Source organism: Bombus vancouverensis, chromosome 18 (genome assembly GCF_051014615.1).
Source record: "Bombus vancouverensis nearcticus chromosome 18, iyBomVanc1_principal, whole genome shotgun sequence".
NCBI lineage: Eukaryota > Metazoa > Arthropoda > Insecta > Hymenoptera > Apidae > Bombus > Bombus vancouverensis.
The window spans coordinates 923,058-950,551 of NC_134928.1; the positions used below are offsets into that span (position 1 = coordinate 923,058).

At 37.5% G+C, this 27,494-nt stretch overlaps 1 protein-coding gene and 1 non-coding gene across 2 annotated transcripts in view; one reads left to right on the top strand and one right to left on the bottom strand.

The window, feature by feature from the left end:
- The window catches only part of LOC143304033 (uncharacterized), a 189,712-nt gene that overhangs the window by 92,825 nt on the left and 69,393 nt on the right, over positions 1–27,494 (bottom strand). The window lies entirely within an intron of this gene.
- LOC117161797 (U6atac minor spliceosomal RNA) lies at positions 6,114–6,220 on the top strand. Its single transcript, XR_004465081.1, has one exon. It is a non-coding gene; the product is annotated as a U6atac minor spliceosomal RNA (small nuclear RNA).

Consider the following 27,494-nt stretch of genomic DNA (forward strand, 5'->3'; position numbering starts at 1 on the left):
TTTCGTCAGCGTTGTGAATATTACCAGGTTGAGTCTTGTACTATTTATAAATCGACTGTAACTAATGGAAGAGTTGCCCTGCAACAACGCGTTGAAACCAATTGCACGACTAACGAACGTCTTCTCAGATGCTTTTAATGATAATGTTATATGTTTCTAAAGGGAAGCGTACGATCAGTTTTGCATCCTCTTCCCTCTATTAAAGTTACGCAAAATGTTAATTTTCTCTGCTATTTGAGAAGCTAATTGTTGTAGATCCGTTAAAGTGACGCCAAATAATGTTTCGTCTGAGATTAGTATGTAATTTACTAACACTTTTTCTTGGGTTTCCGATAAAACTGCCCTGTAATCATTGAATTTTTTTCGAGCAGCTTCTGAAGCAGATGAAGCTTTTTTCATTATATCTTCCTAAGAAGACTGAGGCACAGTTTTGGAAGAATTTAAAAATTCGCTAAATGTGATTGAGCGCCGGTAGCTTTACTCGAGCGAGAGATGGCTCAAGAATCGACGACTCAGAAGAAGACGACGACGACGATGAGATTAGCGTGGTTGGGGACCGTTTGGACGTTAACGGTGCGGGAAATCGCAATCTCAATAGTAAAGACGACGGAGTTCGGGTAACTCCAGTGTTAAGACGATCGAGGCAAGACGAGCCTAGGTGCATGCTGTTAAAGTTCACAGACGTGGAGGACTCGCTAGAGAAATTCAGCGGGGACGGTCTGCCGAGTGTAAGTCGATGGATCGAGGACTTCGAGGAAATGGCAAAAGTGTGTGGGTGGTCAGACATCCACATGGTAGCTTTCGCTAAGAAACTGTTCACGGGCTCCGCTCAATCCGTCGTAAAGCGAGAACGATGCACGAAGTCCTGGATAAAGCTAAGGGAATCGTTAAAAGACGAGTTCGAAGACGCAGTGCGTGATCAACAGATACACCAGAAGTTAGCAAATAGAATGAAGAGACCAGATAAGAGTCTGCAACAGTACATGAACAGTATGCGTGAGCTATATCATCAACTATATCGTTCAAGGCATTCCCGACGAGGTCGCGAACAAGGCTGTGTTGTATGGAGCCAAGACCATGCAACAACTGAAAGAGCGCCTGAAGCAGTATGAAGCAATGAGGAGGGACATGAAGACGAAGACAAAGTTTGAGGGACGTAAGGAGGATAAAGGAAAACGATCGGAAGTGCGAAGCCAGCCGAGGCCAACAGCGAGTGATAAGAGAAGATGTTTCAGTTGTGGCAGTGCGGATCACTTAAGCGCTAAGTGTCCGGAGAAAGGAAAAGGTATGAAGTGTTTCAAATGCAACGAGTTCGGTCATGTGGCGGCGAATTGTACAGCGCGACAAGTAAAGACTTACATAATCTCAAGACCGGAGAGGAAAAAGTACTTGAAGGACGTGTCGATAGATGGCTGCAAGTTTGTCTCGTTAGTGGATACAGGTAGTGACCTCACGTTTATACGATCGGATGAGAGTGCGAGGTTAGGATCACCACCTCTGGGAAACTACAAACTTAGGTTTGATGGTTTTGGTTCCGCTGGCAATAGTACCTGGAGCGAGTTTACAAAGGTAATGACGGTCGACGGGTACGACTTTACTGTCACCCTGCATGTTGTCTCGAATAAGGTAATGACAAGACACAGTCTGCTGCTAGGTACTGATTTCTTAGACCAGGTAGAGTTGCGAGTCAAACGGGGCGAGGTGACCTTTTTACGACTCGACGGTCAGACTGACGGTCACGAGGACGCGCCGGATGTACTGAGAGTAAACGCGATAGAACAAACCGACGAGATAGACTTGTCGCATGTACGAGAACCTCATTACCGTGAAGCCATTCGCGATATCATTAAAGGGTATAGGCCGGAGAAGAAGCGAGATGTCGGGATAACCGCAAAAATAGTTCCAAAAAGCGACAAACCCGTAGCACGATGACTGCGAAGACTGGCGCCGTCGGAAAGAAAGGAGGTGGACGATCTGATGGAAGCGTGGACAAACGAGAGCGTCATCAAACCATCAGACTCGGAGTATGCGAGTCCGATAGTGGTAGTCCGAAAGAAAGATGGCTCCATCAGGGTTTGCGTCGATTTTCGTGAGCTTAACGAACTCATTGAGTGTCCACATTTTCCGTTGCCTTTAATTGAAGACGTTTTAGATACGTTGCAGGGCGCCCAGCTTTTTACGACGATAGATCTAAAAAATGGGTTTTTCCACGTAAGTCTAGACAAGGATAGCCAGAAGTATACCTCTTTTGTTACGCCCACGGGGCAATACGAATTTCTGAAGTTGCCGTTCGGTCTGAAAATTTCCCCTATTGTCTTCCAAAAGTATATATCGAAGATCTACAAAGAACTGATGGACAAGGGTATTGTCATCGTGTACATGGACGATATCATTATCCATGCGCAGAATTTAGAGGAGGCATGGGAGCGCTTGCAAATGGTTGTAGAATTAACTGGGCAGTATGGGCTAGTCATAAATTGGAAGAAATGTCGTTTTATGCAGAGGGAAATGGAGTATTTGGGACACATAGTCTCGGGAAACACCATAAAGCCGTCCGCTCATAAAACCGAGGCCGTTGCAAACTTTCCCAAGCCAACATCGGTTAGAAAAGTCCAGAGTTTCTTGGGACTTACGGGATATTTTCGAAAATTCATTAGAGATTACGCGAAGATTGCCAAACCCTTAACCGATCTGTTGAAAAAGGAGATAGACTTCAGGTTCGGGGATCGGGAATCAGAAGCTTTCGAAACCTTGAAAGCAGCGCTTACCAGCGGGCCTGTGTTAACACTTTATAGAATAGGCGCAGAGACCGAGTTGCATACGGACGCGCCCGCAGAGGGTTACGGAGCAATATTAATGCAACTAGGTCTAAACGACGGTAAATTCCATCCGGTCTACTTTGCCAGCGGAAAAACAACTTCCGCGGAAGCGAAGTACACCAGCTACGAACTAGAGGTGCTAGCAATAGTAAAAGCGTTGAAAAGGTTCAGGGTATATCTGTTAGGTGTGCCCTTTACTATTGTTACGGATTGTCAAGCATTCAAGCATTGTCAAGGACACAAGATCATCGGATTCGTCGAGGATAGCCTTCGTTTAGAAAGTAAGGGAAATTGACGTTGCTGCTAATTGGTCAATCTCCATATCAGTGGTTAGAAAAAGATGCTAGCCGTCCTCGAGGGAAAGTTGCTAGTGGGAGACGTCGTTCGTTGAAAAAGTAGGCCTCCTCTATCTTCCCGTAGTTGGGACAAAGACTGTTTGCCTGTTTGAAGGACTGATCGAGACTTCAGTCTTTCGATAACGGTCTAATCGTACACTTGCAATCTTATTGCAGAATAAAGGAATCTGGACCTCTGGTTCAAGAGCCCAACATTTCTTTTTATTATTATTTTCCCACTATTTTTACGTAACACAATCATCGCTTTTTTATTAATTATACTTTAAAACGAATAACTTTAATGTATCATGTATTTTTGTTACAATGTACGAAATAATTATAATTTATCAACAAGCATCGTTATAAATATCATTCTAAACATCACAAGGAATCATTATAAACATCAGTTCTCTTTATTGGCATAATTATAAACTACAATAAGTTTTGGATCATTATATTACTACATTTTATATGTAGAAAACCGAAAAGTTTACCTTTTAAATATGTGCATATAAAAATAAATATTATTTATAATAATATTTGCGCGTATAGGGTAATAGTTAAGCAAATCATTTTATGGGATGTCTATATTTGTTTCATGTACATTTAGCAATAAGCTGTGCAAACTACCTGAGCGATAAAATGTGTGCATATTCACATATCTGAAAGTTCTTCGATAAAATGAAAAATTATAAGTTAGAGAAGTAAAGTAAATTAGAGAGAAATATGAGAAGTAAAGAGAAAAATGAAATGCCAAGAGATTGAAATAATAAGAAATATAACATGTGTAGTAATCCAAATAATCTACGATATAATACTGTGTTGATTGATCTCTTTATCATTATATTCAATATTAAATCATATAAATATTAAAACATCTTTGCAAGATATACCCGAGTCGGCTCTTTTCTGGAGCTCTCTTCAGATCACGCACTTGTAGCAACAACTAGTTCAACAATTATTGAAAACTAAATAGAACTATTCACGACGACCACACAAAGTATCAGTGCTGTCGGGAAGCTTTAAACATCTCAAGATCGGCTTCAGTTCCGCTAAGAACAAACGAAGATTTTGACGCAGGTATGGAATATTTGAATAGCAACATAATAAATACGATCCGTTCTACTACACCTGATGAAGAGTCCGCAACCAAACAGGACTACCCAGATTCCATAAAAAGAAAAATTACAGAAAGACATAAGCTCAGAAGAATATCACAAGGCAATCGAGAAGCAAGAGGAAACGTAGGTTAAACGAAGCAACGAGAAAAGTGGCAACAATCCTTCAGAAATTCAAAAACAACTGTTTCCGAAAGTATCTAAGAAACTTGTCCCTTACAGCAGACAGTAACTATTCTCTTTGGTAGATATTCAAGAAATTCACTGGTTCATCCTAAATTACTTCTGCGATCCATTTGTCGCAAGGAGGACACGATACCCCACACAGATAAAGTTAACTTAATTGTGAATTAGCCGAAGTATTTAAGTCACTTTCTTCTATTGAAATCGGCAGGTACGCAGAAAAATACAAGGAAAAACGACAACACATCCAAACCAACTGACTGCAGAAGCGAGCAAAACTCTCAGAGACAGAAGACAAAAAGAAAACATCCCATTGACCTCACTAAAGAAATAAAATAGTCAAACTCGATGATGGTATCCCGCTGGTCGTAGCCATCCAAATGTTATTTAGCCATTAAGCTAGAAAAATTTACCAAATGTCTAGCTGGACAAATTGTAAAGTACAAATTAAATAATAATAAAAAAACTTTCTTCTACCAACGAAGCAGAAATATTTTTATATCTATAAATCATATTTGTGATAATACATGAAATTTTTGTAAATCACCTTTCTAGATATCTTTTCCTGTAAAACCATTTACAAACTCACAGGTCAAAGAAATGATCTATTACCATTTTAACCCCCAAAAAGCACCGGGACACGAATTGATAAGTAAATAAAGCGATTAAGGGAGTGTTCGGAATTAGAATGTTCTAAAACAGCCACTTTTTGTGATTTTTTTTAGAAGGGAAAGAAAGAAACGAATTTGTTGAATTTTGAGGTATGATTTTGTATATAATTAACGAATACAAACAACTTTTTTTTAAGTAAAAAGAAATATTATAACAGATTTCTAAGCCTATTTCAATAGCTGCACTTTTCAATCGACGGGAAAGATTCACATCATAATTCTTTACCGTAATTCTAATAATCTAAATCTAAATCTTGAAGTTAAAATCTTCTGTTACAAATTATGAATTAGACCTATTTATAACTTATGCTAATCCCATACGTTATAAAATCTTTACCAGTGCGATGGAAAACGCAAGGCTAGGCATCTTGAACATAAGTGCATTACAAGAGGCAGGAATTCTTTTAGAACGGCCATCTCTTACTACAAGAAATATAATAGCAGCAAAAATATATTATTAAGAGCTTCATAATAGATTAAATAATAATGATTTAATTAAGGGAATTATTTGCCTTTACCCCTTGTATTTTGAGAGGGCTATGAAAAAAGTACATCTTCATGAGGCTAATTATAATACTTCCTGATATACATTGCCACATTAAGAATCAAATACTTTCCAATCAGCTGGAACCTCGGCGAAGCAGTCAGCTACGCTCGTTAAAGCCCAGAACTGAAGACGACGCGTCGCGAGGCACAAATAGCAGAGAACGAGAAAGTTTCTTTTAAAAGAAATATACAACAGGCAAGCGGCCATCCCCCCTCCCCCTTGCGTGTGCTGTGGATGGATGTACTTTCTTGGAGTACATGGTTAAACGTGCTTGGTGTTACGCACACAGGGGCCCGACGATCAACTCGCACAACACTGGTCTACTGTCATCCCGCCCGTGGAAGTTTTAGCCGGTAAGAATCCGGCACTACCTTCTGCCCACCTGCGCTAAGGTGGTAAGGTGTCTATGAAGATTTCCTCCACGTAAAAAAAAAATTTTTTTTTATTATGAAAGGAGAGACGTTTAACACTCCCGTAGACAAGGGTGGAACACACATATAAATGGTAAGGCACTGTCGCCTTTCGGCGGCACTTACCAGATCTTTTTGGAAGGACCGCGGAGGGATTCCGCTATGCTAATAATTTTATGCTAAAGATAATTATTGGCATATAATAATTTTTGGTGCTAATAATTTTTCCTTTTGAGCATTGGATTTCGAACAATATATTAGACGCGAATCTAGATGTTTGATCCATTGACATCGTGTAATCAAAAACGAAATAGATAAAAAAATTTGATATACAACACAGTATTACTGAGTGAATTTACACTATTAATTACCAAATTCCAGACATGAACAACATAATCATAGGCAAAACTTGGATACATACCGGTGGTTAGAAGGTGGCGCCTATTGACATTCTGAATCAACTTCAGTAAACGTATTTCTTTGAATGATGAAATCAAAGATGTTATACGAGTAGCGATAATACCGTAAACTGTTTATAATTTAATTAGACATAATGTTACTTATAAGCTTGTAAAAAGTTTCTCTTTGTAAATTGGTTCGTTAATTATTTTGTTTTACTTTTGTTACGCCACGAGGCTTACCACAGGCTGTATTTTATAACCGTCGCTCGCGGTCCTACAACGTCGCAGACGGATCGTCGCGGCTGCCCGGCAAACAAACATTGTAGTGGCAAGCGCATGGTTCATTAAGCAGGGCGACCTCCAGAAACGTCGACTCGTGGCCGTTATTTTACCTCGCGTAAAAGAATGTGGCGTGATCCGAACGTAGTGGGGGTCGCCTTCCAGAAAAGACGAAAATAATCGAAGGGCGTTCAGTTCCTTCTGACGAGTCAAACGTGACACACCGAACATATCAGACCAATAGCAAACGAATTTATCTAGAGATCAAAGTCGAGTCAAATTCCTGTAACATCTTCATCAGATTATTGTAAAATATATTGTTCTATGTTAACCTGTTAATACAGTGTTACATTCATTAAACCACCTCTGTTATCCTAAACGAAACAGGGGAACGACTATTTCGCGGCGTCGATTAACATGATCGTAGCGAGAATTTACGCCTCTCGCTGACGCGTTCTCCTAGCGACCGCGTCTCTCCGCGAACGGTCGTAACACTTATATTTCCTGTAATAATTGTTTAACAAATATCACATAATATTATTTCAACACAAACATTGTGTCTTCCACAGATTATTAATCTTAATTCCGGGATTAAATTCTAACAATTTTGTTTTCTGTAAATGGTAAATCCTAATGGTAAATCGTACTTGATTATGAGATCACATATGAATTTTTGCACCTACTAAACACTTCAAAAATGTCCATTATTATAATATTAAATATATTCTTGATTGCTTGCACAATTCCATAGATTTATCTGGATTTAGAAGACATTTTTCAAATGTAGCCACTAAATAACTTAAAAATAAAAAATTAACTAAAATAATCTCTGGATGTGTTCTTCAGTTACGTGTAAGTTATACGAATGTGATGACCAATGACATATTATTGAGCGTGTCAATAACAGTGCGATAAGGAAGAAAAACGTGTAATAGAAGACCCAGAGAAAAATTGTATCGTGTTTTTAACATTTACTTATACCAAAATGTTATCATCTTTTAGAATAGTAAAGCAATAGTAGAAGCACGTGCTGCACAATGTATCTGCTGACGATGTAACATGAAATGATCTCAAGCTTTGATTACGCGCGTGAATTATAAAACGTGACTCTGTCTACATGCTAAAATACGTAGAACACGTTTCTGTACGGGCTGTTCAGCTTGACCTTTACAAGACGATCGAATTGCTCTCTTAGACCACTGTAATTAGATAGCCCAATGCTACTATGCAAGCTGCTTTGCATCTAAATTTGCTGCTGAACGAAGTCATGATTTAAAACAATTTTTTGAATTAGTTCGTCATCGTTTTACAAAACAGAGATTATATTTACGCGTATATACAAGATTTTACAAAATATTACGAATATTGAGTTTAATGAATAATAAGATTAACAAACAATAAGTTTAACTAATGATTAGATTAAAGAATAATAAGTTTAACGAATAATAAGATTAACGAATAATATGTTGTACGAATAATAAGTTTAATGAATAATGAGATTAACGAATAATAGGTTTTACGAATAATGAATTTAATAAACGCTATTAACAATGTTCTTCGGTTCAAACGAATCCACGGTCAACGGGATAACTCTTTACTATGCGTAGAACAATTTTAGACACAAAAATACGATTGCTGAGACGCTCGGTAAACTGCTCGATGTATCTCTTTCCAAGGCGATCACACAAATGATAATCTGATCAAAATCTTTCTCGCTGTACGACTGCATTTGTTTGTTATATGCTTGCTGGAGGCATCGAGAAGGTTCCAATCGCCGTTGCTAGGCAGTTTCTGCCAAGAGTTTGTTGTATACTCTTTGGAAGGATCGAGAAAGATCCAAACGCCGTTGCTAGGCAGTTTCTGTCTGGAGTTTGATGCCTAATACAACGTGTGTCCCATTATATCGACATCTCCAAAGTACAATTCTATGTGATTTCTAGGGAGAACAATACAACCGATCCACACCTTCGTCAGGCAAAACGTTTATTCCGTGACCGTGGCTACGTTGGGCAACCAATTGTCACCTCGAACCCACTTTCGCTATCACAAATATCGAACAATTACAATCAGATTGAATGACAACAATTACTTAATTACAGCTATGATAAAATCTAGGCTAAAGCATTAGAAGACTTTCCCAAAATTGCAAAGGGAAGGATCCGGTTTTCCTTTCATCTCCGACATATTTATGTCGGAGTGTCATCGGGTGTAAGGTTGTGGGCGGCCGAGGTATCTTCTCGGGAATTAGCCATGGATGCAGTACGACACGGGTGCGATTTATTACGATAAGGTAGTTATGACAATCAGTGCGGTTACTCACGGCAATTAAGTACTCCCGACGCAAATGACGATGGCTCCAGATTTGTTAACGAATCCACGGTACACGGGATGGCAAGTATCAGTGTAATAATCGGGTCGGGTAACTTCTCGATAACTCAGTCCGAAACTTGTACAACGACTAACGAACAAAGCTCTCTCCCAATCCCAATGAGACTGTCCTTATATATTTGTTAAGGAAATTCGAGGATTTGGGAATACAAATTATTGGCTATATTTCCATACAACAGTTATACATCTATATTCCTCTCTAAGAACGTCTTGCACGCACACTGGTTGCCAACCGACTAGCCTAGATTCTTCTAACATCTGGCAACAGTCTTTTGTCTCCACTGAGTCCTTGACGCCCTCTAACCCTTACACACACACTCTCATGTACAGTGTAAATGTATCACTTCCCTAACACGCCTCCTTACATTTATACTGTACACTTAATTTTATTTACATACTTGTCGAATTAACAAAATATTTAACATTTATCGCTTTCTTTACATTTCTCTTATTTTACATTCATCCATGACCTAAACCTTTCAAATTTCTCTCTACACAGTGCCTTCGTAAAAATATCCGCAGTGTTTTCTTCTGTACTTATTTTTATTATGTTTATCTTATTTTCCTTTACGTACTCGTGAACGTAGTGGTAATGAACTTCGATGTGTTTAGAATTTTTTGTAAAAGTTCCGTATTTTGCTATACTCATTACTCCAGAGTTATCCTCATAGATTTTTACAGGGTTATCGTCTACATTTACATCGAAGATTTTCATTAGTTCTCTGATAGTCATTACTTCGCTCACCGCTTCCGATAGAGCTACATACTCTGCATACGTCGAGGCTTTTGTCACACACCTTTGTTTTTTAGACTTCCATCCAATTACATTTCCATACAATCTAATTACATACCCAGAAGTCGATTTCCTATCTATATGATCTCCTGCCCAATCAGCGTCCACATAACAATCTATCGTTTCGCACTTTTCATTTCTTTTATAATGTAGCCCTAAATCTCTAGTCCGGTACAAATATTTCAATATTCGCAAGGCATATTTAAAATGTGTCTCGTTACAACAATCTTGAAATCTACTCAGATAATTCACACTATAACTTATATCGGGTCTGGTATTTACACTAATATACAGCAATGCGCCAATTAAATTCTTGTATCCAATGTCCTCTCTATTTCTCTCAGCTTTTTCAATTTTTAAGTTGGTCTCCATAGGTGTACAGTACAATTTGCTGTTATGTAATTTATATTTGTTTGCTAATGATTCTATGTATTTCTTTTGGCTTAATCTCATTTCATTTTTTAAATAATCATACTCTATATTTATTCCAAGATATTCTTTTACTTCACCTAAATCTTTCATTTCAAATTCATCAGTTAATAATTTTTTTACACTTTGTATCTTCCCTTTGTTTTTACTATAAATTAACAAATCGTCTACGTATATTAACAAATAAACAACATTGTCTCCCTCTCCATAAGTATATAGGCACAGCTCTATATTGTTCTTCTTAAAACCTAATCTCGTCACATACTTATCAAAACACTCATACCAGTCCCTCGGACGTTCTTTTAACCCATAAAGCGCTTTCGATAATTTACAAACTCTATTCGTTCCGTCCGCATATCCCTTTGGTTGATTTACATATACCTCCGAGGTTACTTCACCATTTAAAAAGGCAGTTTCTACATCCATTTGTTCAATTATTAATCCATTTTGACAACAATATGATAGCAATATCTTAAAGGTCTGATTACTCGCCACTGGAGAATATATGTCATCGGCTACGTCTCTTTGTTGAAATCCCCTTACCACTAATCTAGTCTTATACCTGTCCTCTGATTTTTTCGTGTAAACCCATTTTACATCTAATATTTCTTTGCCTTTTACCCTTTCTACCAATTTCGAAGTTTTATTCTTATAGAGACATTCTATTTCCTTATCCATAGCCTGTTTCCAAACTTCATTATTTTCGCAACAAATCGCCTCCTCAAATGTACGAGGGATATCTACTTTACAATAATTTGTATGAATCTCGCAAATATTTTCCTTTTCTGGATACCTTACTGGAGTTTTCTTAATACGTGTAGATCTCCTAGGAGTGTTTGAGCTTTCAATACTACTATTATTTTCATCTTTCCTAACTTCTAACTCTTCCTTATCCATACCATCCAATGAATAATTATCTTCGCTATCATTTCTATCTGCCTCTAATGAATTTTCCTCAAAACCGATACATTTAGTGTCTGTTCTATGACCTCTACATGTCTAGCTATTGTTATTTTCCCACCTAATAAGACTCTGTATCCTACTTCACTATATCCTAATAGAATTCCCATATCTGCCTTCTTGTCCCATTTGGAAACTCTTTTTTGTTCTGGCCTTCTTACAAAAACTTTACTTCCATAGAGATGTAGATTTTTAACACTTGGTTATCTCCCGAAGAATATTTCAAAAGGTGTCTTTCTCTCTATAGTATTCGCTAATATTCGATTTTTCAAGTATATCGCTGTACAAACTATTTCCGACCAGTACCTTTTATGTACTTTCGCTTCCGCTAACAAGCAACGCGCCATGTCCATCACTGTTCTATTATACCTTTCCGCTGTCCCGCTTAATTCATGTACGTATGTTGGGCAATTATTTATTCTTATACCTTTATCCCTAGCAAATTTATAAATTCGATTATTTAAATATTCTTTACCATTATCGCATCTTAATATTTTTAACCTCTTGCCCGTTAAATTTTCGGCTTCATTTACGAACTGTACGAAAGAATCAAAGACCTCATCTTTTGATTTTATACAATAGATCCTAGCTATTTTACTATAATCATCGATAAATGAAATGAAATATTTTTCTCCATTGAATCCGGTAGTCTTAAAGGGACCACATACGTCCGTATGAATAATTTCCATTATTTCCCTAGCCTTAGTTCGATTATTTTTGAAAGGTAAGTTATGCATTTTGCTTTCTATACACACCCTACATTTCAAAAGTTCCTTTTCAAATTCATTCGGTATGCCAGTCACTAGCTGCTCTTTACCCAAAATCTCTAAATATTTAAAATTTACGTGTCCTAGCATCCTATGCCATCTTTCCTTTTTACTCATACCACTACGTTCGGCGCTGTTTACTAAGTGCTTCTTCCCTTTCAATATACTTTTTATTCTATATGTCCCATTTTCTTTGAACGCTACAGCTGTAAGTTTATTATCCTCATCTATTACTTTCGCAATATTTCCTTTGGAAATAACCGTATTCTTATTGTCTGTTAGTTTACCTAAACTAATCAAATTTGCGGACATTTCTTTCGCGTAAAATACTTTCCTCATAGTTATTTCATTTTGTTTTCCGAATGCTTCAAAATAACTTATAACATTCCCAACTTTTGTCGCATTTATCGGTCTATTATCGCCTAAATATATATTTACCGGTTCTTTTAGGTCGATAGATTTATCGACATAATTTATATCATTAATTATGTGATCAGTACAACCGCTATCTAATAGCCACACTATTTCGTTCTTACTTATCTCATTCGTCTCACTGCTGTTTGCTGCGTGCGCCGTTGCTATCCATATGCCTGCTCTTGAGTTTCCATGCTCGCCCGTGCCGGTTGTTGATTGACGATGAAAGTTTCCACGTCCTCTGCTCGTATTGCCTTTGTTCCCTCTTCCTCTGTTTCGACCACGTGTTGGCCCATGCCAATAGCCGTTACTGCTTTCCGCTTGGACGCCATTTTGACACTCTCTCGCAAAGTGTCCTAATCTTCCACATCTGAAGCATCCTTCCTTTTTTGCAGAAAAGGCGTTAGTTTGCCTTTCTCCTCGATTGGATTTATTTTTCTTCTCTGCTACCTCTATTTTATTTTTTACATACGCTACCGTTTGATCCTCTTCTTTCAATGCGTCTATTATGTCCGCTATGTAGCTGTATTCTTCGGGTAACGTATTCAGCATGTAATTCAGCTTTTCCCTCTCACTTACTTGTGCGCCCGCACTTTTTAATTCATTGATTAATTTCTCAAAATCGTTAAAGAATGATGCTGAATCACTGTAGTTCTCCAGTCTTATGTTTTCCAATCTCCTTCTGCATACGATCTGCAGTGCCGTCGACTCTTTCAAGTACATTTCATCGAACCTTTTTATTATATCATACGCCGTTTTTCCTTCCCTAACATACTCCAATTGTCTGTTCGATATTGCACTATAAATTATATTAATCGCCTTCAAATCCTTTTTGTCCCAGTCTTCATCGTCTCTTTCGTTCTTCATTCTAGTTGTAACAACCTCGCATTTCTTATATTTGAGAAACATCGTGATTCTTTGCTTCCACATTCCATAATCCTCACCATCGAATATAGGTATCATGATTTCCGATCTCTCCATTTTAATTGATTCTTCTTTTTTTCTTTTCTTACTCAAGCGTTCCTACGTGCTCGAAGTATATTTTTTTCTGAAAGTTTTTTTTCTTTACTGAAAACTCACTCGCAAGATCGTAACCACGCACTAAATATCTTGCAAAACTAGTAACCACGCTCTGCTACCATGTTAAGGAAATTCGAGGATTTGGGAATACAAATTATTGGCTATATTTCCATACAACAGTTATACATCTATATTCCTCTCTAAGAACGTCTTGCACGCACACTGGTTGCCAACCGACTAGCCTAGCTTCTTCTAACATCTGGCAACAGTCTTTTGTCTCCACTGAGTCCTTGACGCCCTCTAGCCCTTACACACACTCTCATGTACAGTGTAAATGTATCACATCCCTAACAATATTCCTGTCCCCACTTCTCGCGTCAATCCTTGTTTTTAAGGAGAGTGTTGCGACCGATCGCGGAGAGACGTGGTCGCTAGGAAAACGCGTCAGCGAGAGGCGTAAATTCTCGCTACGATTCGGTGAATCGACGCCGCGAAGTAGTCGTTCCCCTGTTTCGGGTAGGATAACAGAGGTGGTTGATTGAATATTACACAGTAGTAAGTTAGGTCACCGTTTATTCCACAACTTATAACGAGGATAGTTACACTGGTGCGTATGTACGAGATGAGTGAGTGACTGATCTGCGGGTGTGTATACCCGCTCGAAGGATGTTGACCGTTCGAAGGATGTGAAATCAGTGGTCTTGGGAGACGATGCTGTCTCGGAGGAAGGCTAAGGATCAGTCTAGCGCACGGGACCATCGGATTTGTTCGTGCCGATGTTATTTAGGAGAGCGAGGGATTAGCCTTCGTTTTTAATTGCTCAAACGAAGGGTCTTAACTGCCCTCGAGAGAAGGTTATTAATGGGGGGAAAGTTGCCGCGTGCGTGACAAAAAAACAACTTTCCCTTGTCCTGCCGTGGTAGACAATAGTGTTTAGAAACTCCTCGGGACCAGTTGTTTGTTTTGTTTAAAGGACCTTTTCTCGTAAATCTATGATTTATGGACGGTGCTTAAGGCTACTGAGGGTACGCCGTACGGAAGAGCGGACCTCTGGTGTCCGTCTGGCCCGCGGTGTGTGACCTGGGCCAGGCAGAGAGTCGCGCGGCGTAACAGAGAGTCATATAATCATTCAGTACCTCTGTCAGGTACGCGTCCCTCCCGTGACCGTGGCTACGTCCAGTGACCCGTTATGTCATCCGACATACAAACCCGAGCACATCGTCATAAAGCCAGGTTGGAATATTAAAAGCTATTTTCTTATTTTTATTGCTTAAACATAAAAATCTTGATTATGGTATTGGAGGTTTTCCCAACATTCCCGACGGAAATCCCGCTGTCCTTCCATCTCCGACGGCCCTTTTAACAAGACTAGTATCGTTTTATCATTCAAAATGATAAATTCTCTAATGTATATGTCGGAGTCCTTTCATTTCCGACATATATATTATGTAATTTCTATAGAAATCAAACTACCCGCCAACCGACATTTTTTACTTTTGTTTTGTTTCACCGACAGTCATTTGCGGAATAGAATAGAACACTAGAGAGGAACGGTAATTTAGGACGTAGAAAATTGATTCTCCATTTTCCAGGTAAAACTTGCAGTAGATTTGTTATTAACTATTATTGTATTCTTTGCCTTACTTAATTTACATTCCATTTAATGTATAGTTTTTGATATAAAAGTAGAATGATTTTGTAAATTATCATCATTGAGGTTTTGTAATGTTATACATCTGTTTGACGTTTGCGGATCTTCTAATCACTTGATATTGGTTTTCACGTTAATTAGTCTTATTTTCGTACGTGAATTCTCCAAATCTACTTTTGTTCCTCTTTTCCTTTTTAATGTGGGTAGCTTCCATTGTACATTGATAGCTTTTTCATTTCTGTTTCTCACCTAATAAAGAATTAAACGTGTGTTGCAAAACGAGTTTTTTCCTAAAAAATGTCAAAGTTATTGAAATTTTTCTGAATAATATTTCTGAATTTGATAAATTTACAAATTTATATCTCCTCTTATCACTAACGCTCCAAATGTGCCTCTCAAGCACCACCGATGTGCGATGCGGTGCGGTACTCTTTTTAAAATCTGACATTTTTTTTTCTTTTATTTATTTATTAAAATTACAATCAATTCTCGCGTTGAGAATTTTCAGTAATTTTTCTGGCGCGGCGCAGTGACATGGCTTGTTTATTCGACCAATCGCGGGGAGACGTAGTCGCTAGAAGAGACGTCAACGGGGGTCGTAAATCCCCGTTACGATTATAACAATCGACACCACGAATTGATCGATCCCCTGATTTCCGTTGAGATAATAGGGGTGATTGAGGTTGTATAACACTGTGATTCACAGAATTATAAATTATATATTTCCAACACTTAGATTACACTGATGAGCATAGATAGATAGATAATCACTTAACGCACGAAGATAAGATAGATATGTACGTTAGAGCAGGGCTCTTGTAATTGGATTCAATGTATTAGTGGACGTAGCACTATAAGATATTTAGGAGAGGAAATGGAGGCTCAACAATACCGAGACCGACTCTCGCGTTATGCTTAGACTGCCCGATGGGCATTAGCGGTAGACTTAGTAGTTGACTTTTCCAACGATGTAGAAGAAGTGAAGTCGAGTGACGATGCTGTGTCGGAGGAAAGCTCAGGATGGGTGTGTCTAGCGCACGGGACCATCGGATTTGTTGGTGCCGATGTTAGTTATGAAAGTGAGGGAAACAGGCTTCGCTGTTAATTGGTTAAACGAAGGGTCTTAACCGCCCTCGAGAGAAAGTGGTTAGTGGGAGGAAAGTTGCAGCGTACGTGAGAAAAACTAACTTCCCCTTGTCCCGCCGTGGTAGACAATAGTCTTTAGAAATTCTTCGGACACAGATGTTTGTTTGTTTTGAAGGTCCTTAGCAGGCAAGTGACTCGGGTTTATGACGGGTGCTTAAGGCTATTGAGGGTACGCCCTACGGAAAAGCGGACATCTGGTGTCCGTCTGGCCCGCGGTGTGTGACCTGGGCCAGGCAGAGAGGCCCGGCGTAACATGGCTGATTATTTATAATAAGTTAATACTTATTATAGATAGGTATAATTTATAAGTAAGTATTATAAATAAGTGAATATTACTTAATTTAGATAACTAATTAAATCTAGCGTTTAGGTCTAGCGGGTAGTGCCTCTTCAGTCTGCGAATCTGGTCCTGAGCTTGCTGTTGTGGAAGTAAACTCTAATCCTGTTTCCTTTTATGGATATGATAAATATATTATATTTTGTAATAGATGACGGTTTCAAAATTATATTTCATGAATAAACGATACTTCAATAGAAATTCAAGAGTCTTCAAATGTGATTTTATCCGAAGCAATGTAATAATGTAATAATACTACGCCTAAAAGTAAATAGTAAAAAGTAAATAGTAAAAAGTAAAGTAAAATAAACTCTAAAAAAACCTCCATGGTATGATATTTCCTAAAACACTCTGGCAGATGTAAAGCTATCTGTTCACGACCGTGGCTCGTGATATTCATGTTTGGGCCAAAATCTTCATCGCGAGTCTCACTCGTTAAAGCACGGTTAATGTGACAATGTATATCATAGTAAGTATTCTAATTGCTTTAGAAGAAAGTTCCTTAATGATTTTACCGTTTGTTAAATCAAAATCGAGAATGTTCTGGCTCAATTTTAATTTCAGGATAGTAGCTCAAGTAGCTATAAGGAATGTTTGAAGCGATATTTCATCATTAAATTGAAACATATTATGGAATCATGTTTTTTTCTAAGAGACTTCATAGCTCATAATAATTTAGTTATATATGTCGGAGATGAAAGAACACCGGAGCCTTTGGAACTTTGGATAACCCTGCAACATTGTAACCTAGAGTCTACTATAGCGGTAATTAAACAATTGTAGTTATTCAATCCGATTGTAATTGTTCGACATTGGTGATAGTGAGCTCTGGCTCGAGGCGACAGTCAGTCGCCGAACGTAGCCGCGGTCACGGGATGAACGCTTTGTCTAACAAAGGTATGGAGTAATTCTATAGCTCTCCTTAAAAGAAATATTCGTGGCGACACGCGACAGTAAACATTCCAACGGTTTCTGTCCCGTGGCTCGCCACACGCAGACCCTATTCTTCGAGTAAGATGATTGCCAGATGTCGATGCGTCTCCGCAGTACATGTTCAGCTAGCTCGAGGGCCCGTTATAAATCTTAAGATTTAGTCAACTAAAGTCCTTCAAACAGACAAACAGTCTTTGTCCCAACTACGGGAAAATAGGGGAGACCTATTCTTCAACGAGCGGCGTCTCCCACTAGCAACTTTCCCTCGAGGACGGCTAGCATCTTTTTCTAACCACCGGTATAGAGATTGACCAACTAGCGGCAACGCCAATTTCCCTTACTTTCTGAACGAAGGCTTTTCTCGACGAATCCGATGATCTCGTGTCCTTAGACACACCCCAATATAGTTTTCCTCTGTGGCATCATCGGGGCGGGAAAGTCATTCTCGCTCGCGATCTCATCGATTAAAGAGTAACATCTTCGCGATCAGTGGTTATTTCACGTTTTAACCAGACTTAGACTTTGTGAGTATGTTCTTTTGTCATCCTGTTGGCCGCGAATTCGTTATTGAGCCCGAGACCATCGTCACTAATGTCGCGAGTGCCAAACCGGCGTGATCAGTTATCAAGACTGTAATAATTCTATCATTGCAATAAACTACGCCTGTGTGTACCGTACCAATGGCTAATTCTCGAGAAGATTCATTTGACGCCCACAACCCTACTCCCAGTGCAAATCCGACATATATATAACTAAATATATATATACGTTAAGTTAAAATATATATTAAGTTAAAAAATACACTAAATTCTTCCAGAAACCATTTTCAGTATTAACGTTATGAAGAATTTTTATAATTTTTAATACGTAGGAAAACAAAAATTTTTAATACGTACATTTTTACACGTATTTTACGTATTTTCTAGTAATTCATTAGAAAGACCTTAAGGCTCCTTACTCGAGGAAACGATCAGTTCATCTCCTAATGGAGCGTATCAAATATAGGAGTGCCGCCCTATAGAGCGATAGGACGTGATATTTAATCCATTTGCGCCTATAAACGTAAAGCAGCATTCATCGTTGTAACTATGCTTGTGCACATGTTAAACATTGCATCCCTTTGTTGAGTTGCTAAGAAAGTAACAGATTTTTAAAAATTTCAATTTTTAGACATTTTTAAAAAATAACTAAAAATGTCTCCTTTCTTAAGGATCATAGTTATCCAATAAAATTACACTATTAAACAGAAACAAGTCATAACTTAAGATAGCAAATACTTTAGTTCCATTCTTTAAGCGTTATTTTGAAAACTATGAATTTGCATGAATATCCACTCTGTGTTTATACATTTTCTAGCAACATTCTTTCAAAAAATCTATGTTATGTATTTAAAGATGAAAAGATTCTATGAACCAAGGAAAAGGAAACCAGAAAAGAGCCAAGTTTTTATTTCGTATTTTTATAAATTATTTCTTTAAGAGAAAGAAAGTGAAAAATGTGTTAAAGAATAGAAGAAGAATTTTGAAAGTAGATTTTAAAAGATAAATAGACCAAAGAATACAAAATCAGTGCACTGAAATCGGAAAATATAAACAAATAAGCTGTCTGCGTAGTTTGCTTAGGGATCATTGATTAATATTGGGTTCAATGGTTACGATAGAATGACTTCTCGAGGTTTGTGTCGACGTTTTTGAGTGTTTTCGGTGACTATATTCATGATCGTTGTAAATTATTTTGAAGCTGCCCTGCGTTACTTATTTTCGCTATGTCCGATATTAGGTGCCATTCTATGTTCTTTTAAAATCAATAACCAACGTTTAATGTTAGTTTAATCTAAATATTATGACAATTTTATTTATCTTATTTCTTTACTTTGACTTCTACTTAGTTGACCTGCAATTAATGCAAAATAAACAAAAACATGACATTATTTCTTTTGTGTATCTAAGGAAAACCATAAGTGTCCACTAATAGGGAAACTCCCCCTAGACCGATTTCATTGCTCCCAACAATGTCCAAAAAACTTATAAAAAGTTGTGAAGTTATTGAAAAAAATATTTGAAAATGGGGTGGGAAAGATAATCACTGAAAGAAGTTTAATTCCATCGGATCAATTTGGCTTCAAGAATAAATACGCCACGAAAAAGTACATAAGGTAACAAACAAGATCATCAATGCACTCGAGCTGAAACAGTACTGCACTATTCTATTTTTGGATGTTGAAAAGCTATTTGACAAAGTATGATGTGGGGGACTTCTTGACAGAATTAAACAAAACTTCCCTATCGATATTCTTCTGTTTGTTAAATTATACTTTGAAAATAGAATATTCTTTGCTGAATATCAGACACTCTTTCAGATTACACACTGTCAGTGCTGGCGATACTCAAAGTTATGTTTTCATAACTACATCGTATACTCTGTATGTATACAGCCGATATACTGGCCAGCTCTAAAAATACTTTATTTTAACGTTCGCGGATGATACTGTAATTCTAACTACCGAGCTAAGGTTGTATCGACATTATTACAGTAACACATACGATTGCTGGGACTCTGGTTAAATCAGTGAAAAGAGGGTATACCGACAAATGTAATCACATCGCTTTCACGTTAAGGAAGGACAGCATACCTCCCACTTACAAAGAATTTTAGGCATGAAAATAACACGATATAAAATGGAATCCATAAATGTATATAAAAGAAATCATGTAAAATGATTTATTAAATACAATATTATTATATATATAAGTTTGTATGTTTATGTGAAAAGCTTCAGTTAACTTTTCCAATTGCAAACAAAGTTAATGTATACAATGTTAGGAATTCTTATTTAGAAACAAAAGTTATATGATGCGTTAAGTTTTTTGTTTCTATTTAAGTTTCTTTTTCAGTGTGTACACAAACGTGTGATTATCTTTTAACCTTTTCGGTACGGTTGAATTTTGGGCAGTGTCTCTATACGGTAGAGTTTGGCATGAATTACGTGTAAACGATATAGCACTACAATGTGCAACAGATAATGCTGTTCTCTATGCAAGAACATTGGGATGAAGTTTTTGATAATTAAATTATAATTTTTCTTAAAGATATTGGACTTTAACTTTAAGAATTTGCTTTGATAATTAATAAAACAATTGAGTGCGATATATTTTAAAGCACGGCACGGCACATGGACCCACGCCACAATTTTCACACTCATCGCGCGATAGTGTTTTTCAAATTGCTCTTCGTTTTCTATTTTGAAGCGACATTTTCTGGTTGAAGATTCTAAAAAGTTATAAGGATACGGATCGGCATATTTATTTTAACGGAAAGCAACGATTGATATCTGATACTGGTGTATCAGAAACAAAGACTATATATTCTGCTTGTATATTATTAACATTGTCATAAAACTTTGCGAGGGCAAGAAAAGTGTGAAGCAAGACAAATGAAAAAGATGAATTAGTTCAAACGTTGAGCGAATGAGTCAGTAGGCTGAACCACTATAGTGGCGTGTCGTAATATAAAGTGACATCCGCGAAAGCCACTATAGTGGTGCATCGTATCTGTATTTTCGACCAATCGCGGGGAGACGCACTCGCGAGGAGAGACGTCAACGGGAGTCGTAAATTCCCGTTACGATTATAGCAATCGACACCACGAGTTGATCGATCCCCTGATTTCCGTTAAGATAATTGGGGTTATTGAGTTAGTATAACACTGTTATTCACAGAATTATAAGGTTTTATTTCCAACACTTAAGTTACACTGTTGAGTAGATATAATTCCTAGATGACTACTTGTTGCCCGAAGGTACGATAGATATGCACGCTAGAGGAGGTGAGTGTTCGTGCTTAGGCGTTAGAGTTCTGACTTAGTTGGTGAGTTATCTCGCGGTATAGAAGAAGCAGTTGACTCTTCCAACGGTGTAGAAGAAGTTTGACTTGACTCTCCTGAGGTCGTAGGACCAGTGAGTTACAGCCTTGATGCTGGGTCGCAGGAAAGCTCGTGATGGGCGTGTCTAGCGCACGGGACCATCGGATCTGTTCGTGACGATTTTGGTTAAGAGAATGAGAGAAATAGGCTTCGTTGTTAATTGGTTAAACGATGGCTGGAGGACTAGGAAGGGTCTTAGCTGCCCTCGATAGAAAGTTGTTATTAGGAAGCATCGTACGAGGGAAAACCCAACTTTCCTTTGTCAAGCCGTAGTAACAATATTCTTTAGAAGGTGATTTAGAAAAGATATTTGTTCGGTTTGCAGGATCTTAGCAAGCAAATTAATGGGATTTATGACGGGGACTTAGGCTATTGAGGGTACGTCGTAAGGATGAGCGGACGTCTGGTGTCCGTCTGGCCCGCGGTGTATGACCTGGGCCAGGTAGAGAGTCGCCCGGCGTAACAGTACCTAAGTGGTTAAGGATATCCTATTGTAGATTTCTTGGCAATATATCGTATGTCATACATCTTCTCACCTGTACTTTGATGGTAAACACTCACGATTGCGCACTTATAATATAGGCAATGTGTCACAGGAAATCAGAATTCTCAGAGAAATTGTCCACAAGAACCTGCTTCGATTTACTTATAGATTATTATCTTATAGATTTCGTAAAACGAATTATGCTTGCCTGCGACGTTAGGAAAAGTAACAATTAATACATAATTTCAGATGAAAAACTTGTCATTAATAAATTATAAGTTTAAGTATCTTTCAATTTGTCTGTAAATATTGGCTTGGCAACTGAGAGATTGCGGATTTTGCCATTAGGTGGTATTGACAAAATCCGCAATTACTTAGTTGCCAACCGAATAATATTTATGTCGTGGTAGATGTCTTTAGTACGATTAGTCATACGTTTATAGTGATCAATGAAAGTGTTGGCACAGATTGACTTGTTTTGTAAACTTTTATATGAATTCGTTAAAAAAGATACAATTGTTTGTTTAACTTTTTTGTAAAATATAAGAAGTGGAGATCAAAGACACTTATTTTTTTCATTTATTTATTTATTTACATTTTACAATTTGTCCAGTAGGACATTTGGTAAAATATTATAGCTTAGTGATATAGTAATATAGCATGTGGATGGCTACCCCCAGTAGGATACCGTCTTCGAATTTGATTGATTTATTTCTTTAGTGTGGTAAGTGTTTATATGTTAGGTTATGTCCTTTGTGAGATCTGTTGGGTGTTTCCTTTTTAGTCTTCGAAGACACTTATGGTATTGATTTTGCTTTTTACGATATTTATGAACTTCTATTCTGAGTAATTCTTGTAAGGAATTTCTGTTTCTATAACGATTTCTATTTTGATTCTTATACACTTTGTTTCTAGATTAATTATTTACAAACCGTTATTATTTCCGAGACAGTTCTAGAATTATCTCTTGTATCGATTTTATAGTAATTGAAACATTACGTTTCTATAAAAACAGTTCATACACATATATCTTTTATTATTTAGTTTTATACTTTAGAGTGGAAAGTTATTTTGCCAAAGAACTAAATAAGGCATCGTATGTTTTACAAATTTACTCAGCATTTTATAAGAAAATCTAGTCCATGCATATACCTAGTGTATGTCTTTATCGTTGTTCGTTATTATTGGGTTGGCAACTAAGTGATTGCGGATTTCGTCAATGCCACCTAATGGCAAAATCCGCAATCACTTAGTTGCCAACCCAATATATGTTACACTTTACGAAAAGGAATATTCATATTTATAAATCATATAGAAATCATATTCATGATTATAGAGATGTGTATAATTTTATGTGCTAGACTAGATTGACCGCGTGGTAGCTATACATGTATGTGAATATGAGTATGTGGAAGTATGTGTGTGCGCGGTGCCTCGTAAACAGAGGAATGTAAACTGTTCAGTTTAGTGTGGTATGGAAGAAGGTGGGACGCGTGCAAGTGTATATCGATGAATATCTTTGAAATCCTTTATCAAATAAATATATAACTATTTTAATATAAATTCTAAGTGTAAATTTAGTGTTCCTATAACACTATTTTGGCAATTAAGGTCCAAAATTCTCAACAATGATTTTTATATCTTATTAGTATGTCGGAGATAAGAGGACACCGGTGCCTTCTCTCTAAAACCTCGGGAAAATCCATAAAAACATTGTAATTAAAATCTACAGTTGTAACTAAACGATTTGCCGTCATTCTAACCAATTGTATTTGTTTGAGACTTGTGACAATGAGCTTGGGCTCAAGGCGACAATTAGTCGCCGAACGTAGCCGCGGTCAACAGGACGAACTCTCCATCTAACAAAGGCATTGAGTAATCCTATAGCTCTCCTTAAAAGAAAGATTTGTAGCGGCACGTGGCAGTAAACATTCCAACGGTTTCTGTCCCGTAGCTCGCCACACGCAGATCCTATTCTCCGGGCAGGATGTTTACCAGATGTCGACGCGTCTCCACAGTACGTGATCGGCTAGCCCGAGGACCGTCATAAACACTAATATCTAGTTACCTAAAATCCTTCAACAGATACACAGTCTTTGTCCCAGTTACGGGAAGACAGGAGAGACCTATTTTTCCACGAACGACGTCTCCCACTAGCAACCCTCCCTCATCCTTTTCTAACTACCGATATGGAGATTGGCCAATTAGCAGCAACGTCAATTTCCCTTACTTTCCGAACGTAAGATGTCCCCGACGAATCCGATTATCTCGTGTCCTTATACACACCCCGTCATAGTTTTCCTCTGGGGTATCACCGGGACGGAAAGTCATTCTCTCTTGCGGTCTCATCGACAAAAAAGGATTAATTCCTTACGGTCAGCGAATATTAACACAGAATCCGACTTAGATTTTTGCGAGTGCGTACGACTACCGTCCCGTTGTCCGCGGATTCGTTATTGAACCTAGGATCATTGTCATTAGTCTCTCGAGTATCTAATAACCACGGTTACTTGTCCGGTTCTATGGTAATCGTATTTGCACTAGCCAATGTCTTCTCTATTGCATAACGACGACGTGTAATCCAAACGAAGATTCGCTTTACGCCCCTAACCCTAATTCTAATGTCAACCCGACAAGTATTTTATAACAGTAATAAGTAACTGAATTTATTAGAAATTTGTTTCGAAATATCAATTATACGTATTATCTTTATGTCAAATTTACTTTGTTTGTAAAAACAGAAGAAGAAGAGCAAGATCTACGACAAATGTCGATATGGATCAATGTGAGTTACTCGAAATACAGAAATGGAAAATCGATGACGAATATGTTTACTCATTTTGCATATGTTTCCTGTGTAGCTAAAGGTCGATAAAACCGTGCCGTGTTCGTTCCGTGTTCCGGCTATGCTCTGGATTAGGTTCCGTCTCTATAGTTCTAAATCAGAGTTGGGCAAAAAGTTAATCTGGTTGATTAACGGTTATGACTAACGTAAATCAGAAATTTGATATGTATTGTGGTAGTTATAGTGATATTGGACAGTTGTTATCAAATCCACATTTGTTGAATAATTCAACGAAAAAATATTTACATAATAAATGAATATAAATTATGATCTTGGTGTGCGAGTGGGAGTACAGTACGCTTTTAATTTGGCTTTCATTAAAAATATTTCATCTGAGAGTCTATGCGCCTTCGGTTCCTTTTCCATCATTGCATAATAAAAGGATAATCCCTTCACGGCTGCTGGCGTTGGTAATGGCGTATTACATATAAGAAAAAAACGTTTCTTATCGACGGATTCTGATATGGAAGATATAAACCTTGCTGTTTTTCACATATCACATGTATTAGGTCGTCCGACAGGATTCTTTTGTTTTATGACGAAATAATAGACACACAACATTTTTCGTTTTATATTATTTTGTTGAATTTCGTACGATCCATTTTGTTCTGGTTGAGATAAACACCACGACATTTCACAGACTTAGTTTCACGTTTGTATGAAGGTGCATTGTTGTAAAAAACACGTTTACGAAAGAAAGACACTTTCCGGACAACCTAATATTATAGAATTTCTAACTCTGTCCTAGATGCAAGTAAAGTAATTTCATGGGAATTATTTCCAAAATCGAAGAACCCGTCACCAGACGAAGCTTCTTTTTGTTGTTCTGGATATTGACTTGGGCTGCTTCTTTAAAAGGTTGCATTAATCTTTCGCTTCGTGTAGATGACAAGCGAAGTTTTTTTTTATTTATTTATTTAAATTTTACAATTTGTCCAGTAGGACATTTGGTAAAATATTATAGCGGTATACTAATATAACATGTGGGCGGCTACCCCCAGCGGGGTACCATCATCGTGTTTGTTAGGTTATGTCCTTTGTAAGATCTGTTGAGTGTTTCCTTTTTAATCTTCTTTTTATGCTTGATGTGTCGACCGTTTCCGCTGCCAGCCGGTTTGGGTGCGTTGCTATTCTTTCTCCGTACCTTCTTGCACTTTTGTTAATCTCCTCCTTGACCGTTGGTATTCCCAGGGCTTTCCGAATGTCCTCGTTTCTAACGTACCATGGCGCGCTTACTATTGTTCTCTGTATTTTGGATTGCATTGCCTCTATTTTGGTTATATGGCTCATTGCTGCTGTTCCCCATAGTGCTATTCCGTACGTCCAGATTGGTTTTATGACCATTTTATATATTTTTAGTTTGTTTTCTATGCTTCGTTTGGATTTTCCACTTGTTAGCCAGTACATTTGTCTCCTTGCCATCGGTATTTTGTCTATTGTTGCTTTAATATGCTGTTTCCATGTGAGTCGTGTATCTAAGTGGAGTCCTAGGTATTTGACTTGGCTTGTTTGTATTATGTGTGTGCCTTTTAGTACAATATTTGGTGGTTTCTGTTTTCGCAGTGTGAATGTAATATGTTTGCATTTATCGGGGTTTGCTTTAATTTGTTTTGCTTGGGGCCACTTTTCTATTTTTGTGATGTGTTCCTGTAGTAATGTAACTGCTGTTGCAGGGTTAGTGTGCCTGACTAGTACAGCTGTGTCATCCGCGAATGTCAGTATTTTGCTATTGTTAGTTGTTGGTATGTTGGCCGTGTATAATGTGTATAAAATTGGTCCTAGGACGCTTCCTTGCGGAACTCCTGCCTTGATTAAGAGAAGTGATCACCATTGCTGTTTAAATCGCCGAGATGAGAAAACCGATGTTACACCTTTTTCAGTTTTTAGAGTAGAAAGAGGTTAAAAATTCGTGAAATCTCACTTTTATATTGTTCGAAAGAGTTTCTGCAAATGGCTTATAATAAATCCGTTCTAAATTCATTATCGCTTTAAGTTTTGCATGTAGAGAAAGAAATGGTATGAAAATTCCGTAAGATGTATTACTTTCACATTGTAACATATTAAAAGCATAGCAAAAGATTTCCTATACTTTAAATGATTCTCTAGCTACTGAAAATCTTGATTGTTTAATTTTGCGAAGTTTATTACTTTTTCCATTTATTGCAATAATTTGTGACGAACCATACAAACTGTTCTAGTTTGCTCAGGTCTGGTCAGAGTATGGCACAAAATATCCTGAATTGTTTCTGTAGTTTTTGGCTGTGCTGTCACTTTCCATAAATAGTGACATTTCTGTATAACTTTACTATATGCAGTTGTTAATTGTGTCAGTTCTTATAAAATTCTGTTACCATTGTCTGAAACGCATAAACGCAATGTATGTGAGCAGCAATAAGATCCGTTTCATTAACACTAGAACTACCACACCAGTCAAATTGACTGGTTTTACAACGTCATTTAAAAATTCCTACTTTGTGTTATATTTTTTTTCCGCAATGATGTAATGACTCTCGCAACGATAACTAAAAGAATAATATAATGAATTTTATTTTGTTTTTTATGTATCCAAACTCAAAATAATTTTGTATCAAGGCTACGTATACCAATAGCAGTCAAAATGACTGCTACTTGTCAAAGCGTGAA